We start from the raw sequence: 15589 nt of genomic DNA on the forward strand, positions 1-15589 counted from the left end.
AACATATGAACTTATTTAGAAATTAATACTTCAAATGTTTGCTCATTGTTGGGCACACACCTGTAATCCCAGTGGCTCAGGAGGCTAAGTAGGCAAATCGGAATTTCAAAACAAGATTCAGAAATTTAAAGAGGCCCTAAGGAAAAAAAAAATCAAAAGTTTGCTTGACTTCACAAACAGTTCTCTAAGAATATCCAATCAATTAAAATTGAAAATGATGTCTCTTTACCATTTCATGTTCTACCAAAAAACATGACTTTTTAAAAAAATTCAATTGAATTTTGAAACATTTTGCTTTTAAATATTTACTATGTACCACACTGTTTTCTAAGCAATAGATAAACTGTTAATATATATTTCTGGTCCTACCCTGTGGACAATGACCTAACAGAGTTACCTGTAAGTTAAGTACAGTGAACTCAGAAGAGGAGATGGATAAGCCCAGGAATTTAAAAAGCTGAGAATTAGACATTTTTGCTTCCGTCCCTGATCTGCTTTATTCTCTTGCTCAAATCCTACATTGTCATGTTTGACACCCTCTGCAGCACTCCTCCATGCCTCCTCCAAGAGGAAAAGAGCATTCCAAGCAGAAGGGCCTGTCTGTACTGGAAGTGTAGAGTGAGAAATAGCTTGTAGGAAAGAAGACAGAGCTCTATGAAGAAGACTGATAAACAAAAGTAAGAAAGATTGATATTGTATGGAAGGAAAGACATCAAAATGGACAATTCTAGTGAATGCATTTTCAAATTCAGAAATGGAAAGATACAAATGGGTATTGAGAATGAGATTCAATATACTTTTGGGGGGAGCATTGAATCACTGAGCCACAACATTAGCCCTTTTAGTTATTGTTATTATTTTTATTTGAAACAGTTCTTTGCTAAATTGCTGAGGCTGGCTTTGAACTTGTGATCCTCTGATCTCAGCCTCCGTAGCCACTGGAATTGCAGGCGTGTGCCACCATGCTCTGCATGCCTATACCTGCACATCTGTAATATCAGCAGCTCTAGAGGATGAGGCAGGGAGATCACAAGTTCAAAGTCAGTCTCAGCAATTTAGCAAGACCCAAAGCAACTTGTCCAGACCCCATCTCAAAATAAAATATAAAAAGGGCTGAGTCTTGTTCCCCACTCTAAGAAAAGATCACTGACTCCAATTTTAAATCAAATTAAAGCATGCTTGTATTTGTGTACACAAAGGCTAGCCAGCGACAGTCCTACCAGAAATACCGGGCTAGAGATCAGTACCCCATCTTTCCAGTAACACAGTTTTATAGCAAAAAAAAAAAATTTGCAAAGGTGGGTATCTTGAGATTTCCCAGGTAACAGAATTTGGACAAGCAAATACAAAGGAGATAGTAGGCTAATTATCTACATGGCATGATATTTCAAGGTAGGGAGTAAATTCATATTCAAACATCAGAATTTATGAGGTACTGCTGAGGTTCCATAGAGGGTTATTATCTGGTCAGGGGAGCCAGGATTTATGAGGCACAACTAAGATTTTAGAAAAGGTTGTTATCTGGTCAGGGAAACTAGGCATGGGTGAATTCACAGCACGGGCAAGTATTCCCAACAAATTTAGAAATCGCAGTAATTTATAGTAAAACAGAAATTAGGGCTGGGGATGTGGCGCAAGCGGTAGTGCGCCTGTCTGGCATGCGTGCGGACCGGGTTCGATCCTCAGCACCACATACAAACAAATATGTTGTGTCCCCCGATAAATAAAAAATAAATATTAAAAAATTCTCTCTCTCTCTCTCCCTCCCTCTCTCACTCTCTCTTTAAAAAAGAAAAAAAAAGATATTACCTTTTTATGACTTTGTGAGGAGATGGCTCCCAATCTTATCTTAAGATGGATTTTGGTTGGGTTCATCACTGAGGATGTGACTCAGTGATTAAGTACCCCTGGGTTCAATCCCTGATACCAAAAAAAAAGAAAGAAAAAAGAGAAAAAAGATTATATATACTTTTAATTTTGATATAGCTCTATCCACTTAAGCAGAAAATGAAAAAAAAATTGACAAAAGTCAAAGCAGAAAGAATAGGTCATTGGTCAATTTGGCTAATAAGCCTGTACTTGAATTTATGAAGCGAATTGAATATTAAGGTTACTGAAACTTTTCAATAATGACTTATAAAGGCAAGTAAAAAACTAAAATTAGATAAAACACCTCCAGAGACTTTCCTGGGGTGACATCTTTTATTGGATGGAATATGTACCTCTAAATTCCAACTTACATATATTCTTTCCTTATCCTCTTCCTTTAAAGTATTTTTACTGTACTTAAGTTTGGCCTAGGACTAGTGTTCCATGCTAATTGAAAAAGCCAAACAGAAAAACAAACAGTAATTATTGCCACTTGTATGTAGATTCCAAAATATTTGATAATGGTTACAAAGTCTGGGTAGGGTAAGAGAAATGAGGAGTTGATAACCAAAAAGCACACAGCCTCAGGCAGATCAGGGGAATCATAGACATTTTTCTTTTGATATCTACCGCATAGCTTCGTGAATATAGCTAATAATTAGATTTCATACATTTTAGTATTATTATGAGAGTCAATTCTGAATGTTCTCATCACAAAGTATGTTAAATACTTACAATAGTACTTATGTTAATTAGCTTGATTTAATCATTCCACTTTGAATAAAAAAATCATAACCTTACTTTCTAACCCATAATCCCAAACAACCACAATTTGTCAATATAAAAGAAAAAAAGCAAATAAATAACTCTAAAAACAATATGAAAAAAAATTAGCATTATTTTGGAAAAATGCTATGTCTGATAAGTGATTTGGTTAATCAACTCTAGACACCCAATTTCTCCACATGCTATATTTCTAATTTTTTTATTCAGGATTTTTTTCCTTTCTTAGAATTGAAGCCAGAATTAGACAGGCAAAGGGAAATCGAGTCAGGTTGGATCCAGGAGGCCAATTTTGAGTGAGTTGGGGAAGTTGGAGACAGTCCCACAAGGATTGAAATGTTAATTCCTTCAAAGCCCTTCCTCCACCCTTATCAAGAAATTGTCCCTGCTCCAATCTGTTGCCAAGGTAACCTGTCCCAGGAATTGCCCCTGCCTACAGTGAGTGATAAGGTTGTTAATGTGTCCTCTGCTGCACCACCCAGCCTTTCCCCCTTCAGCCCACAGGTTCCCATCTTTTGGCCATTCCAACAAGGATTTCCCAGACCTAGCCAAGTACTCAGGAAGGAGAAATACAGGGGTAGAGGGAAGGAGAACAAAGGAAGCCTAGGGAATATAAACAGGGGAGAAGCCTAGCTCCTTAGGATACCAGGATACCAGGATACCAGCTGTGGCCCACTTCTCCCTCCCAGGAGAAGCCTATGTTACCCCTTTTTAAATAAAACCTGCTTTATGTACTTGCTTAGGCCTGCTTCTCTATTGTTCAAACTTCAACATGTGAGGAAGCAGGATTCCTCACCAATAACCAGTGGTGTCAGAATGACCTCTTCAAAAAGGAATATGACACTAAAAAGTGGCATATATATTCAGAGCAAATACAAATTTAATATATTATTTTTTATAGCACTACTGATTGTTAGTGTCTAGTTGGGTATGACCATTTTTGCAGACAATTAGCAATACTGAGTATTTCCTTGTAGGACTCATGGTCATTTGTATGTCTTTTTTTGAGAAATATCTGGTAAGTTTTATAGCACATTTTTAAACGGGATGATGATGATTATTATTATTATTGAGTTATTTTGGTTTCTTATATATTTTTAATGCAATCCCTTGTCAGATTATAGTTTAGAAATAATTTATCCTATTCCAGAAATTGTCTGTATGACAGGACAGGAAAGTCTGGACATCTGAGAAATTTTCAGGAAGGACATTTTTGACTGAAGGGTCCAGAGGGCAACTATGGCCTAAAACATTCTCTGGACAAAGAATCTGGAAATTCCTTGAACTTTATATCAGTGGTAGGAGGGGCTTGAAGATTTACATGACAAGTGTTTTTTGTTCTATCTTTTTTTAGACTAGACAGAGACATTTACAGGTTTTTCTTGGTATTGCTTTTTTTTTTTTCTGCAAACCTGACATTTACAGAAAACAGGAAACTACCAACCATAATGCCCTTCTACAGAAGTTTTTGCTGACATCCTATGTAAAAAGCTCTCCAACAAGACTAAGAGGAACATATATGTTACTCTCTGGCTTGCTTCATGTTCACTCTAATGATTGTGTTGCTATGCAAAATACTTTCAGTTAGCTGTAATCCCATTGTCTATGTTGAATCACAATGCAAGAAAAGACCACTGATTCAGTTTTAAATCAAACAGCAACCTTATATTGTATACACAAATGCTGGCCTGCGACTGTCTCTCCCTGCAGCAGTCCGGCTGCAGCAAAATAACCGGGGTGTGATGAACAACTTGGGTACATTGATACAGCAGGTGTGGGAGCCCTTTATTGTAGGACAGGAGGGGTATATACATTACACACAGCTTATCTTAATTAACATAAACTAGATACAGCAGTCAACCAATAAGGAATCTCCACACTTAATGGCTCCCTGGCATTACTTCACAAACCACTCCCTCTGGCAAAATGACTTGTTAACAGACCCTAACATTTCCCCCTTTTGTTTAATTTAAATAAGGACCATAGTGGTTTTTACACAAACACCATAAATAATCTGCTGCAAGCAGAAGGGGAGGATACAAAATGCCACAATACCAAGCCAATTGATGGCTCCATGCAAGAAGCCCTTGGAAAAATTATACCAGCAATGACACCATTAGCAAAGATATGGAGTTACAATTTGTTGTAGATTACAGTTTGTTGTCTCAGTCCAGGTAAAGCAGTGTCTCAATAGATTAACTCACAGTCTATGTAAATCACAGTCCAGGTAAGTTCTGCAGGCAGCTAGCTTAAATCACAGTCCAGGTAAGTTCTGTAGGCAGCTAGCTTGATCCAAAGTCTCATCTGGTTCTTAGCAACACTGGAAATTCTTCCACCCTCGTCCTCACAGGCACTGGGAGGAAGGCAGGAACTCTGGCAATGCTGTCTAATGAAAATCCTGTAGCATTCCACTAAGAAAACAATCTTTTGAACAATTTAGTACATTATCTCAAAGTGTTTTACATTTGAAATAAGCCTTAATAGTGCTATTACTCATTAGCTTCCAGGTGTAGGAGAACCATTGTAGTTATTGGCCTTGGAAATGATCAAACTTCAGGGAGGAGGGCTGTCTTTTGCCTGCAGCATCCGGGCAGCCCCAGATGACCCTGGGAAGAGTCTGGGGAATGTTCAGGACTCAAACTGCCACTGGGCACAGGGAGCAAGAGCCTGTGAGACTGTGCCTCCGGGTCAGGTCTAGATTTGGGCTCTGGCAGTGGCATCCCGCTTCCTGGGCAGGGGGCGTGGAAGAGCCTGCTGCTGCCACTTGGAAAGTCCTTGCTGTGCCATGACCGGCTCGCACACGTGGCAGCCGCCACGCTGATTCATGCACCCTCCAGTAGTGAAAAGTATTCAGTAATAGCCTTTTGCTGCAACTTTCCTGACAATCCTTCCTCCTCTGAACTTTCTTCTTTCTGACTAGAGTTCCTGGGCTCTTATCAACACATGCCCTAACTGTTCTTGGTTCCATTGGGGTGTCTTCTTCCCTTATCAATTTACTTCTCACCCCTTCCATGTTTTCATCATAAAGACAATACAACATTTCAAGACAAAACAAGACACAAACATATTGTATCAATCTTCTCCATTTTCTCAAAATGTCCATTTTTCCTCTCGCCCTATCTGCCTAGGGACAAGCAGATTAGCTCCTGTCCTATCTATGGACTATGGACGGGCAGCTTTTTTTAGTCACTTACCCCTGAGTGTCCCAGGGCTCCTCGTATGGGCTACCATCTGCTGCAGCCCTGCTGGCTGGGCAAGCTAACCGGGGGTGACAAGCAACTTGTGTACATTGATACAGCAGGAGTGGTGGCAGTTTATTGTAGGACAGGAGGGGTATATATACATTCCATACAGCTTATCTTAATTAACATAAACTAGATACAGAAGTCAGTCAATAAGGTATCTCCACACTTAATGGCTCCCTGGCATTATTTCACAAACCACTCCCTCTAGCAAAATGCCAGGCGCCATCTTGACTTGTTTACAGACCCTAACATCTCCCAAAACACGGTCAGAGAATAGCCCCCCAGAGCTCCAGGAAAAGTTTTTAAAGCACAAAAAGTTGCAAAAAGGGATTGTATTGATAACTTACATTTAACAGGATTTTGACAAGAATAATACAAAGGCAGATAGTAGGTTAGTAATCTACATGGCATAATATTTTAAGGTAGGGAGTAAATTCAGATACCAACATCAGAATTTATGAGGCACCACTGAGGTTTCAGAGAGAGTTGTTACCTGGTCAGGGAATCCCAGGCATGAGTGAGTTCAGAGCATGGGCAAGAATTCCAAACAAGTTTAGAAATCTCAGTAATTTATAGTAAAACAGAAATTAACTTCTCATGACTTCAAGATAAGATGGCTCCCAATCTTAAAATGAATTAGGCTGGTTCATGAATGTACTTTTGCTTTTTTTCTTGTACTTTGGAGATATTATTCAAAATATTTTGTTCAATTCAATGTCCTGAAGCATTTCGCATTTTTTTCTTCCTCATTTACCTTCTTAGATTTAGGTCCTACATTTAATGATTTAACCAATTTTTACTTATATAATGTTTAAAGACAGAGTCTAGTTTTATTCTTCAGCAAAGGGATATAAAGTCTTCACACCATCATTAATTGAAGAGACTGTCCTTTTATCAATGTGTTTTGAACCTTTGTCAAAGACCAGATGAATGTGAGTGTATGGGCTTACTTTATTTTCTTAATTTTGAACCATTGGTTTATGTATCTATTTATATGTCCAAATCATGGTATTTTGAATTACTATATTTTAAAGTCAATTACTGTGATGTCTAGAATTTGTCATTTTTCTAAACATTGCTTTGTCTATTTAGAATTGTTGGGGTTCCATATGCATTTTAGGACCATTTTTCTAGTTTTGTGAAGGATTTCATTGATACTTTGATAAAGAATTCCAATGAACCTGTAGATTGCTTAAAATAATATGGACATTTTAACAATATTGATTCTTCCAATTCATGAACACAGGATGTCTTTCCATTTTGTATGTCTTCTCTAATTTTTTATTGAAATTATATAGTTTTCAATATAGAGATAGTTCAAGTCAAGTGAGATACCCATTCACTTCAATAAGAATGGCTATTATCAAAAAGGCAAAAGATAATAGGTCCTGGTAAAGATGAGGAGAACTGGGAACATTTCCACATTGTTCATGGGCATATCCATGAGGAAAACAATGTGGAGTTTCCTCAAAATATTAAAAAAATTAACCTGTTATATGATCCAGGGATCCCCCTAGCTGGTATATATCCAAAGGAAATGAAACAAATATATTACAAGACAACTGTGCTCCCATGCTCATTAAAGCACTATTTACAGTACCAAAGACATGGAATCAAATTATGTGTTCATTAATGGAAGGATGACTAAAAAGAAGGTGGAATAGATACAAAATGGAATACTAATCAGCCATAAAAATAATGTAATCTCTGATCTGCCATAACAGGGATAGAACTGGAAGATATTAGGTTAAGTGAAATATGCCAGTCAAGGGAAAACACTGAATGATCTCATTCATATATTAGTTAAAAAATTGTCGATCTCATAGAAGTGGAGTTTAGAATGTTGCTTAACAAGGTCTGGGGAAATTACAGGAATGGAGAAATGGGGAAAGGTTGGCCAACTGGTACAAAGTTACAGTTAAATAAGAAACATATGTTCTGGTATGCTATTGTATACTAGAGTGAGTAGGCATAGCAAAAATGTAGAATAAATTTCTAAAAGCTATAATAAAAGATTTTTAACGTTTTCATCATAAGTAAATGTTAAGTTTTCCAGGAGAATAAATATGTTAACCTGATTTGAACAATACACAATGTATATATGTATTAATACATGCATGATGTCCCATAAATAAATACAATTTTGTGTATCAAATAATTATCAATAAAAATATGAAGCTTCACCAAATTGAAAATTTGTTAGCAGAGTCTGCTCTGAGTTTTAAAATTGAGTGTGGAATGCATTTTTGTAAATATGTTTTCCACCTTAATTTCTTTCTATTATTTCCAGAAAACTATAATTATTGGAGAATCACAGTGGGATTACATATAAAAATAAACAGAAAAATTTATTTAACAAATGAAATCATCTTATAGCATGTATTGTTAGCCTCTTGAATTTTATCTGTTAATTACTTAGTTGTATGATAAATTTATACTACAATCACTTCCATGATATACTTCTAATGTTGTTAAGGCATTATGAAATTTGGCCTAATTGTTAAGAACTTATGAAAGTTATAAATTTTTGGAATGATTCACTGTTGACATCTATTAATTTATTGATTATCACTAATTAATAAAGGTCAGTCAATAAAAGTTATTTAGGATTATGAACTTCTGCCCATCCTCAATTATCTTGCATGGTAAAAGGAGATTTTTCTCTATGTTAAAAAAATGGTTAGAGCTGGGGGTGTGGCTCAGTGCTAGAGCGCTTGCCTAGAATGCGTGAGGCACTGGATTTGATCCTCAGCATCACATAAAAATAAATAAGTAATTAAAGTTATGTCCATCTACAACTAAAAAAAATATTTTAAAAAATGGTCAATTTTTGTGAGTTTTTTATAAGCCTTAATCAGTGTAGATGGCATATTTTTAAATTTTACTTGGATAAAACACTCAATTATTATACTGATTATTACCCTTCATATTTATGAAATAAAATTAAGATAATTATATTTCCTCAAGTCCCTCATCTATGACAGGTTTATTTTCTGTGAATGTGCCAAAGGTACATTAATCAAACAACTTCAATTGGTGTTTTCCAGAGAAAGCACTTTCTAGAGAAAGTTCACATGATTCATAAACTTGGTGACTTCATGATCCACTTAAATAATAAGAAAGAAGTTCTTGCTGAACTCAAGGGAAAACCAACATGTTTATTTTCATATTTTCCCCAGGGGGTGGGTCACCAGTCTGCCTTTTTATGTACATCTTTTCTGTCTCCTTCTTAAAAACTGCAAACAATTGCCATGTATTTTCTTGGAGTTAAAAACAAGATAGCCAATTTTTCTTCAGAATTTCTTTGTGTCTACATGTCTTTGAAGGAGTGACTCCTCAGAATAATTGGTAGGTTTAATAGCAGTGCTGAAAACACCTCAGAATTATGGGCTTTAGTAAAAGAGGAGATATTTTACCTAGAGCTTGCAACTGAATGAAAACCATATTATTCTGATCATGAGGGAAAGAGTAAAAGGCAAGTTAGATCCACTAGTATCTGGATGAATATATCTGGTTGCAACAGAAATTTAAAAGCTTCTACACTCTCTCTGAGTAATAGCCTCCCAATCCTTGGTATCATTTTTATAGTCTTAGTTTTAATTTTCATAATATAAACTTGCATTAGTTTACTCTACAGGAGACAAAAGGAGAAAATAATTTACAACATGCTAAAATAATGGTAAATTAAGTTCTTTCTTGGCTTAGTTACCATCTATAATAAATCTAACATTTTATCTAATAATATCTCAAGAAAGTTGAGAATTGTTGACTCATTTTGCTCTATTAGTAATTTACTTATCTGTGTTATTAGTTTCCTTCATTATTTATTTTAATTGCAAAAACAGTTATAGATACATGTGAGGTAATTAATTTAAATCAATTTTTTAAAAATTTTCTCAAGTCTACACCTCTTTTCTTGATTGGTCATATAATATTTTCATAGATACAAATGTCTAATTCTACTGCGAATATATGCATTTTAAAACATTTATTTTCGGGGGGACGGGCTGAACCGCTGGCTGGGCGGTCTGCGACGTTCCCCGGGGATCTGATCGAGAGAGTAGAAGAGGGGTGCTCAGGAGCAGCCCCCGCTCCTGCCCCAGGAGGCACCGAGGGCGGGGGCCTCAGCGAACCGCTTTCTTGCTGGCCGCTTGAGGAGTGAGTAGACCCCGAGGGTCTGGGAGAGGGGCTGGTCCCCACCCATGAGTCCCTAGGGTCCCTGCTGCCTGCCCTGGCAAAGGCCGGAGGCGCCAGTGTCGTGCTTCCCCAGCCTCCTTCTCGCCGCCCTTTGGGGGTTTGGATTCAGGATTTGTTCCTAGTGTCCAAGACTTTGACAAGAAACTAACAGAGGCAGATGCTTACCGACAAATCTTGATAGAACAACTAAAGCTTTTTGATGACAAGCTTCAAAACTGTAAAGATGATGAACAGAGAAAGAAAATTGAAACTCTCAAAGAAACAACAAATAGCATGGTAGAATCTATTAAACACTGCATTGTGTTGCTGCAGATTGCTAAAGACCAGAGTAATGCGGAGAAGCACGCAGATGGAATTATAAGTACTATTAATCCTGTAGATGCAATATATCAACCCAGTCCCTTGGAATCTGTAATCAGCACAATGCCTTCCCAGACTGTCTTACCTCCAGAACCAGCTCAGTTGTGTAAGTCAGAGCAGCGTCCGTCTTCCTTACCCGTTGGACCTGTATTAGCTACCTTGGGACACCATCAGACTCCAACACCAAATAGTACAGGCAGTGGGCATTCACCACCAAGTAGCAGTCTAACTTCTCCAAGTCATGTCAACTTGTCTCCAAATACAGTCCCAGAGTTTTCTTACTCTAGCAGTGAAGATGAATTCTATGATGCTGATGAATTCCATCAGAGTGGCTCATCCCCAAAGCGCTTAATAGATTCTTCTGGTTCTGCCTCAGACTTGACACACAGCAGTTCGGGAAATAGCCTAAAACGCCCAGATACCACAGAATCACTGACTTCTTCCATGTCCAACGGTACAAGTGATGCTGACCTTTTTGATTCACATGACGATAGAGACGATGACGGAGAGGCAGGGTCAGTGGAGGAGCACAAGAGTGTTATCATGCACCTCTTGTCACAGGTTAGGCTCGGAATGGATCTTACTAAGGTAGTTCTTCCAACATTTATTCTTGAAAGAAGATCTCTTTTAGAAATGTATGCAGACTTTTTTGCACATCCGGACCTGTTTGTGAGCATTAGTGACCAGAAAGATCCCAGGGATCGAATGGTTCAGGTTGTGAAATGGTACCTCTCAGCCTTTCATGCAGGAAGGAAAGGATCGGTTGCCAAAAAGCCATACAATCCCATTTTGGGTGAGATCTTTCAGTGTCATTGGACGTTACCAAATGACACTGAAGAGAACACAGAGCTAGTTTCAGAAGGACCAGTTCCCTGGGTTTCCAAAAACAGTGTAACATTCGTGGCTGAGCAGGTTTCCCATCATCCACCCATTTCAGCCTTTTATGCTGAATGCTTTAACAAGAAAATCCAATTCAATGCTCATATCTGGACTAAATCAAAATTCCTTGGGATGTCAATTGGGGTGCACAACATAGGGCAAGGCTGTGTCTCATGTCTAGACTATGATGAGCATTACATTCTCACATTCCCCAATGGTTATGGAAGGTCTATCCTCACAGTGCCCTGGGTGGAACTAGGAGGAAAATGCAATATTAATTGTTCCAAAACTGGTTATAGTGCAAATATCGTCTTCCACACTAAACCTTTCTATGGAGGCAAGAAACACAGAATTACTGCTGAGATTTTTTTCTCCAAATGACAAGAAGTCTTTTTGCTCAATTGAAGGGGAATGGAATGGTGTAATGTATGCAAAATATGCAACAGGGGAAAATACGGTCTTTGTAGATACCAAGAAGTCGCCTATAAGCAAGAAAAAAGTGAGGAAGTTAGAAGATCAGAATGAATATGAGTCCCGCTGCCTTTGGAAGGATGTCACTTTCAATTTAAAAATCAGAGACATTGATGCAGCAACTGAAGCAAAGCACAGACTTGAAGAAAGACAAAGAGCAGAAGCCCGAGAAAGAAAGGAGAAGGAAATTCAGTGGGAGACAAGGTTATTCCATGAAGATGGAGAATGCTGGGTTTATGATGAACCATTACTGAAACGTCTTGGTGCTGTGAAGCATTAGGCTGGGAAACAAAAGTTTACACCCGATGACCAGGGCAAGTTGTCCAAATTAAGCAACAATCTTCCTTTGGGAGAACCTATCACTCCCTTCTTATTGCAGTGGTTCCTATCTCAGGGATACTGGACTTTCTGACATAGATGAACAATTAAAGCTGGAAAAGCTTCCCTTTCTCTATGGCAGTTAAGATTTTGACTTCAGTCCTGAGAAAACAAGATGTCTGCTCCTGTTCCAGACCCCATGCTTTGAAAAGTTTCACACTCTGCACTCTTGTTCTGCTGTTAAGACATGACATACAGACTCTTATTTCTTCGTTCATGTAATCTCTTGGGTTCTATATATACAAATATATACACACAAAAATATACCTCACGGCAGATTTTTCATAATCTTCCATCTATTGTAAATATTGGTTCCTCAGAGTTGTTTTAGAATATTAGTGCAATGTACTAAAATCAAGTGTTAGGAAATTTCATGGTTTCACTTATGATAACTTTTATTTTGGAAATGAACTATTATTAAATTGTATCTAAAGCTGGAAAAAAAACATTTATTTTCTTGCTTTATTAACTCTATCAATATTTGAAAATGAAGTTTTTTTGCACTAATAATATGGAGCCTCTTTTATTAAGTATACAAGTGTATTATTTTAATAAGGAAAAATACTCATAGTGATCATTTCCAAGTATATTTGACTTTTCACTTTCCCAAACTTTTATTAGTATTAAATGAATATTACCTTTGTATTATCTTATTTGTTTATAATTTAACAATTTAATGAAAAGGTAACATAGTGAAACCACATGATCAATATAAAACTTATAATACATATTCTAATAAAAAAACTGTATTTTACAACATTTCCATATACACTAATTGTTCTACATAACTGCTTCTGTGGAAACGTATTAGCTACTGAACACAGGCAAACAGCACTGGAGACCCCATAGTTTTTGTTTTGTAAGAAGGAGATTATACTTGAAAACAGTGAGGCAATTGTTCATTTTTTACCCATGTGAAAGGCATTGAATGAGCCTCTCCCTCCAGTCCCACCATAATAGGTCATTTACCCCATTCTCAGATGTAGTTTCTGCCAGAGCAAAGCCAAACATTTTCTGACCCAATTTTATGCATTTCACACCTTTTTAGTTTACTCATGTTTGTATAACACATACTACTCAAAACTTTAAATTTTCCATTTTAGGTTTAGCAGTGGCTTTAGTTAGGAAAGTCTTTTTTTCTATTTTAACTTTATCTATGAATGAAAAATTCTTATACTTTTGAAAATATCTCATCTCTGATAATATGCCCAAATTTACATGATGAATAATTAAGGATTTCAGTCCATCTATTTATAGACAGGTGAATATGAGATCTGAAGATTTTTAAATATGCTTTTAAAACATACTTCTTAAATATTTATAAAGTTTTTGCTTGCAAAATATGCAAATATGATTATTAAAAGTTTTAAAAACCTAGAGTAATGGGTACTGTTTTCTTTTCTTGACTTTCCATTTTTACATAGTAAATTAAACAGTTATTTTTGTGTGTTGTCTCTGGATTTTTACCTGTCAGGATTAAACAGTCAGTGTATTACTCTAGAGTCAGTGTGCTCAGGTATGAAACACCAGGGGACAGTACGTACTGGCTGCAGAGAAGTTCAGCGTTTAGGAGGGAAAGAAGCAAACACTACTTGGAAAATGCTTGGTGGTAGTCATGAGATTGTCTGCACAGAGAATACAAAGGGACGAAAAAGTAACAATCCCAGCCAGAAGTCAAGTACAACAGATTCATGAAAATAAGCAAGAGAACTGGAAGGAGAGGTCAGGAGTTTTGCTCACAACAAAGTAGTAATCACACCCTGCTTCATAAGATAACAAAAACAGACCTGAATACTGAAAAACACTAACTTTACTATGCAGAAACTTTCTAGGATGGGAGTATAATTATTTAGAGAGGAGAAAGTGCATATGACAGATATCTCAGTTTAAGTCTACAGAAATAAGTGAAATTATTGGTCTATATTTGTAGAATGAAAGACAGAGGAGGGAATATAGCATCACCAATAGAAGAAAGTACATTGAACTGATTTGCTGAGTTGGGTATGTAATTCAATTCACATGTACCCATCTGAATATATTAGACAGAGGGAAAAAGTGAACACTTAGGTTTCAAAAAGCTCAATGATTATGCTCTAACCCACTTGAAATCACTTATTTGACCATTAGCCATTTAACTCCTTTTCCTCATAAAACACATTGGACACAAGAGCATAAATGCATGAACTCATAATAGAAACAACAAATGTATCTAGATACAATCTATGTATGCAAACAAGATGTATGAAATTTTAAAATAGATTTCTCATATTCTGTGCCTCTCTGGCTGAACAACATGCAATAATGTTAATGGCACTTTTATTAATTAAAATTATTTATTTGTAAATATCCATTTTTCTCTCTTCCTATAGAAACCAAAGTTTACTGCTTAAATGTGCATATCCTGAAAACTATCCCTGATTAAAATATCAGTTTTTTTCCAGATAATTTTCATCTAAGAGGCTTTCTGAAAATTTCTGCATGAATAAGAAGAACATCTCTACGATATCTGAGTTTGTTTTGTTAGGGCTCACCAGCACTCTGGAACTGGAAATTGTCTCTTTTGCATATTTTTGCTGGCCTATGCAGCAATCATGGCAGGAAACCTTCTCATTGTGATCACTGTGACCTGTGACTCTCACCTTCATTCCACACCAATGTACTTCCTCCTTGGAAACCTCTCCTTTCTCGACATGTCTCTTTCCACCATCACGACCCCTAAAATGGTGGCAGATTTCCTCAGGGAGAAGAAAACTACTTCCTTGTGGGGCTGTATGGCTCAGATGTTCTTCCTCCATTTCTTGGGTGGCAGTGAGATGACTCTTCTCATAGTTATGGCGGTTGATCGGTACATTGCCATCTGCAAGCCTCTTCACTACACAGCCATCATGAGCCGCAGGGTGCTGGTGGGCTCTGTGCTGCTGTCCTGGGCTGTTGGCTTGATGCACACCATGAGCCAGATGGTCTTCACTGTCACCCTGCCCTTCTTCGGCCCCAATATAGTGGACAACATATTTTGTGACCTTCCCCTGGTAATAAAGCTTGCCTGCACTTCGGCCTATGTTCTGGAGTTGCTGGTAGCTGCTGACAGTGGCCTCCTGTCCTTCATCTGCTTCATACTCTTGCTTATTTCCTACTCTATCATTCTGGTAACTGTGAGACATGGATCCTCCAGTGGGCTCTTCAGAGCTCTGTCCACACTGTCTGCTCACATCACTGTGGTCAGTCTGTTCTTTGGGCCCTGCATCTTCATTTACACTTGGCTGTTCAGTAGTCTTTCAGTGGATAAATTTCTTTCTGTGTTTTTTTCAGTCATTACACCCATTAATTACACACTGAGGAATCAGGAGATGAAATCAGCCATAAACAGACTGAGGAACCAACACATGAGCTCCATACACACCTTCTAA

The 15589-nt window shown here is 37.3% G+C and overlaps 2 pseudogenes; both read left to right on the forward strand.

The window, feature by feature from the left end:
• The first annotated feature begins 10110 nt into the window (after positions 1-10110).
• LOC143641521 (oxysterol-binding protein-related protein 9 pseudogene) lies at positions 10111-12420 on the forward strand (annotated as a pseudogene).
• Positions 12421-14660: 2240 nt separating this feature from the next.
• LOC143393929 (olfactory receptor 4L1-like) lies at positions 14661-15589 on the forward strand (annotated as a pseudogene).

Source organism: Callospermophilus lateralis, chromosome 3, assembly GCF_048772815.1.
Source record: "Callospermophilus lateralis isolate mCalLat2 chromosome 3, mCalLat2.hap1, whole genome shotgun sequence".
In the NCBI taxonomy this organism is placed as follows: Eukaryota; Metazoa; Chordata; class Mammalia; order Rodentia; family Sciuridae; genus Callospermophilus; species Callospermophilus lateralis.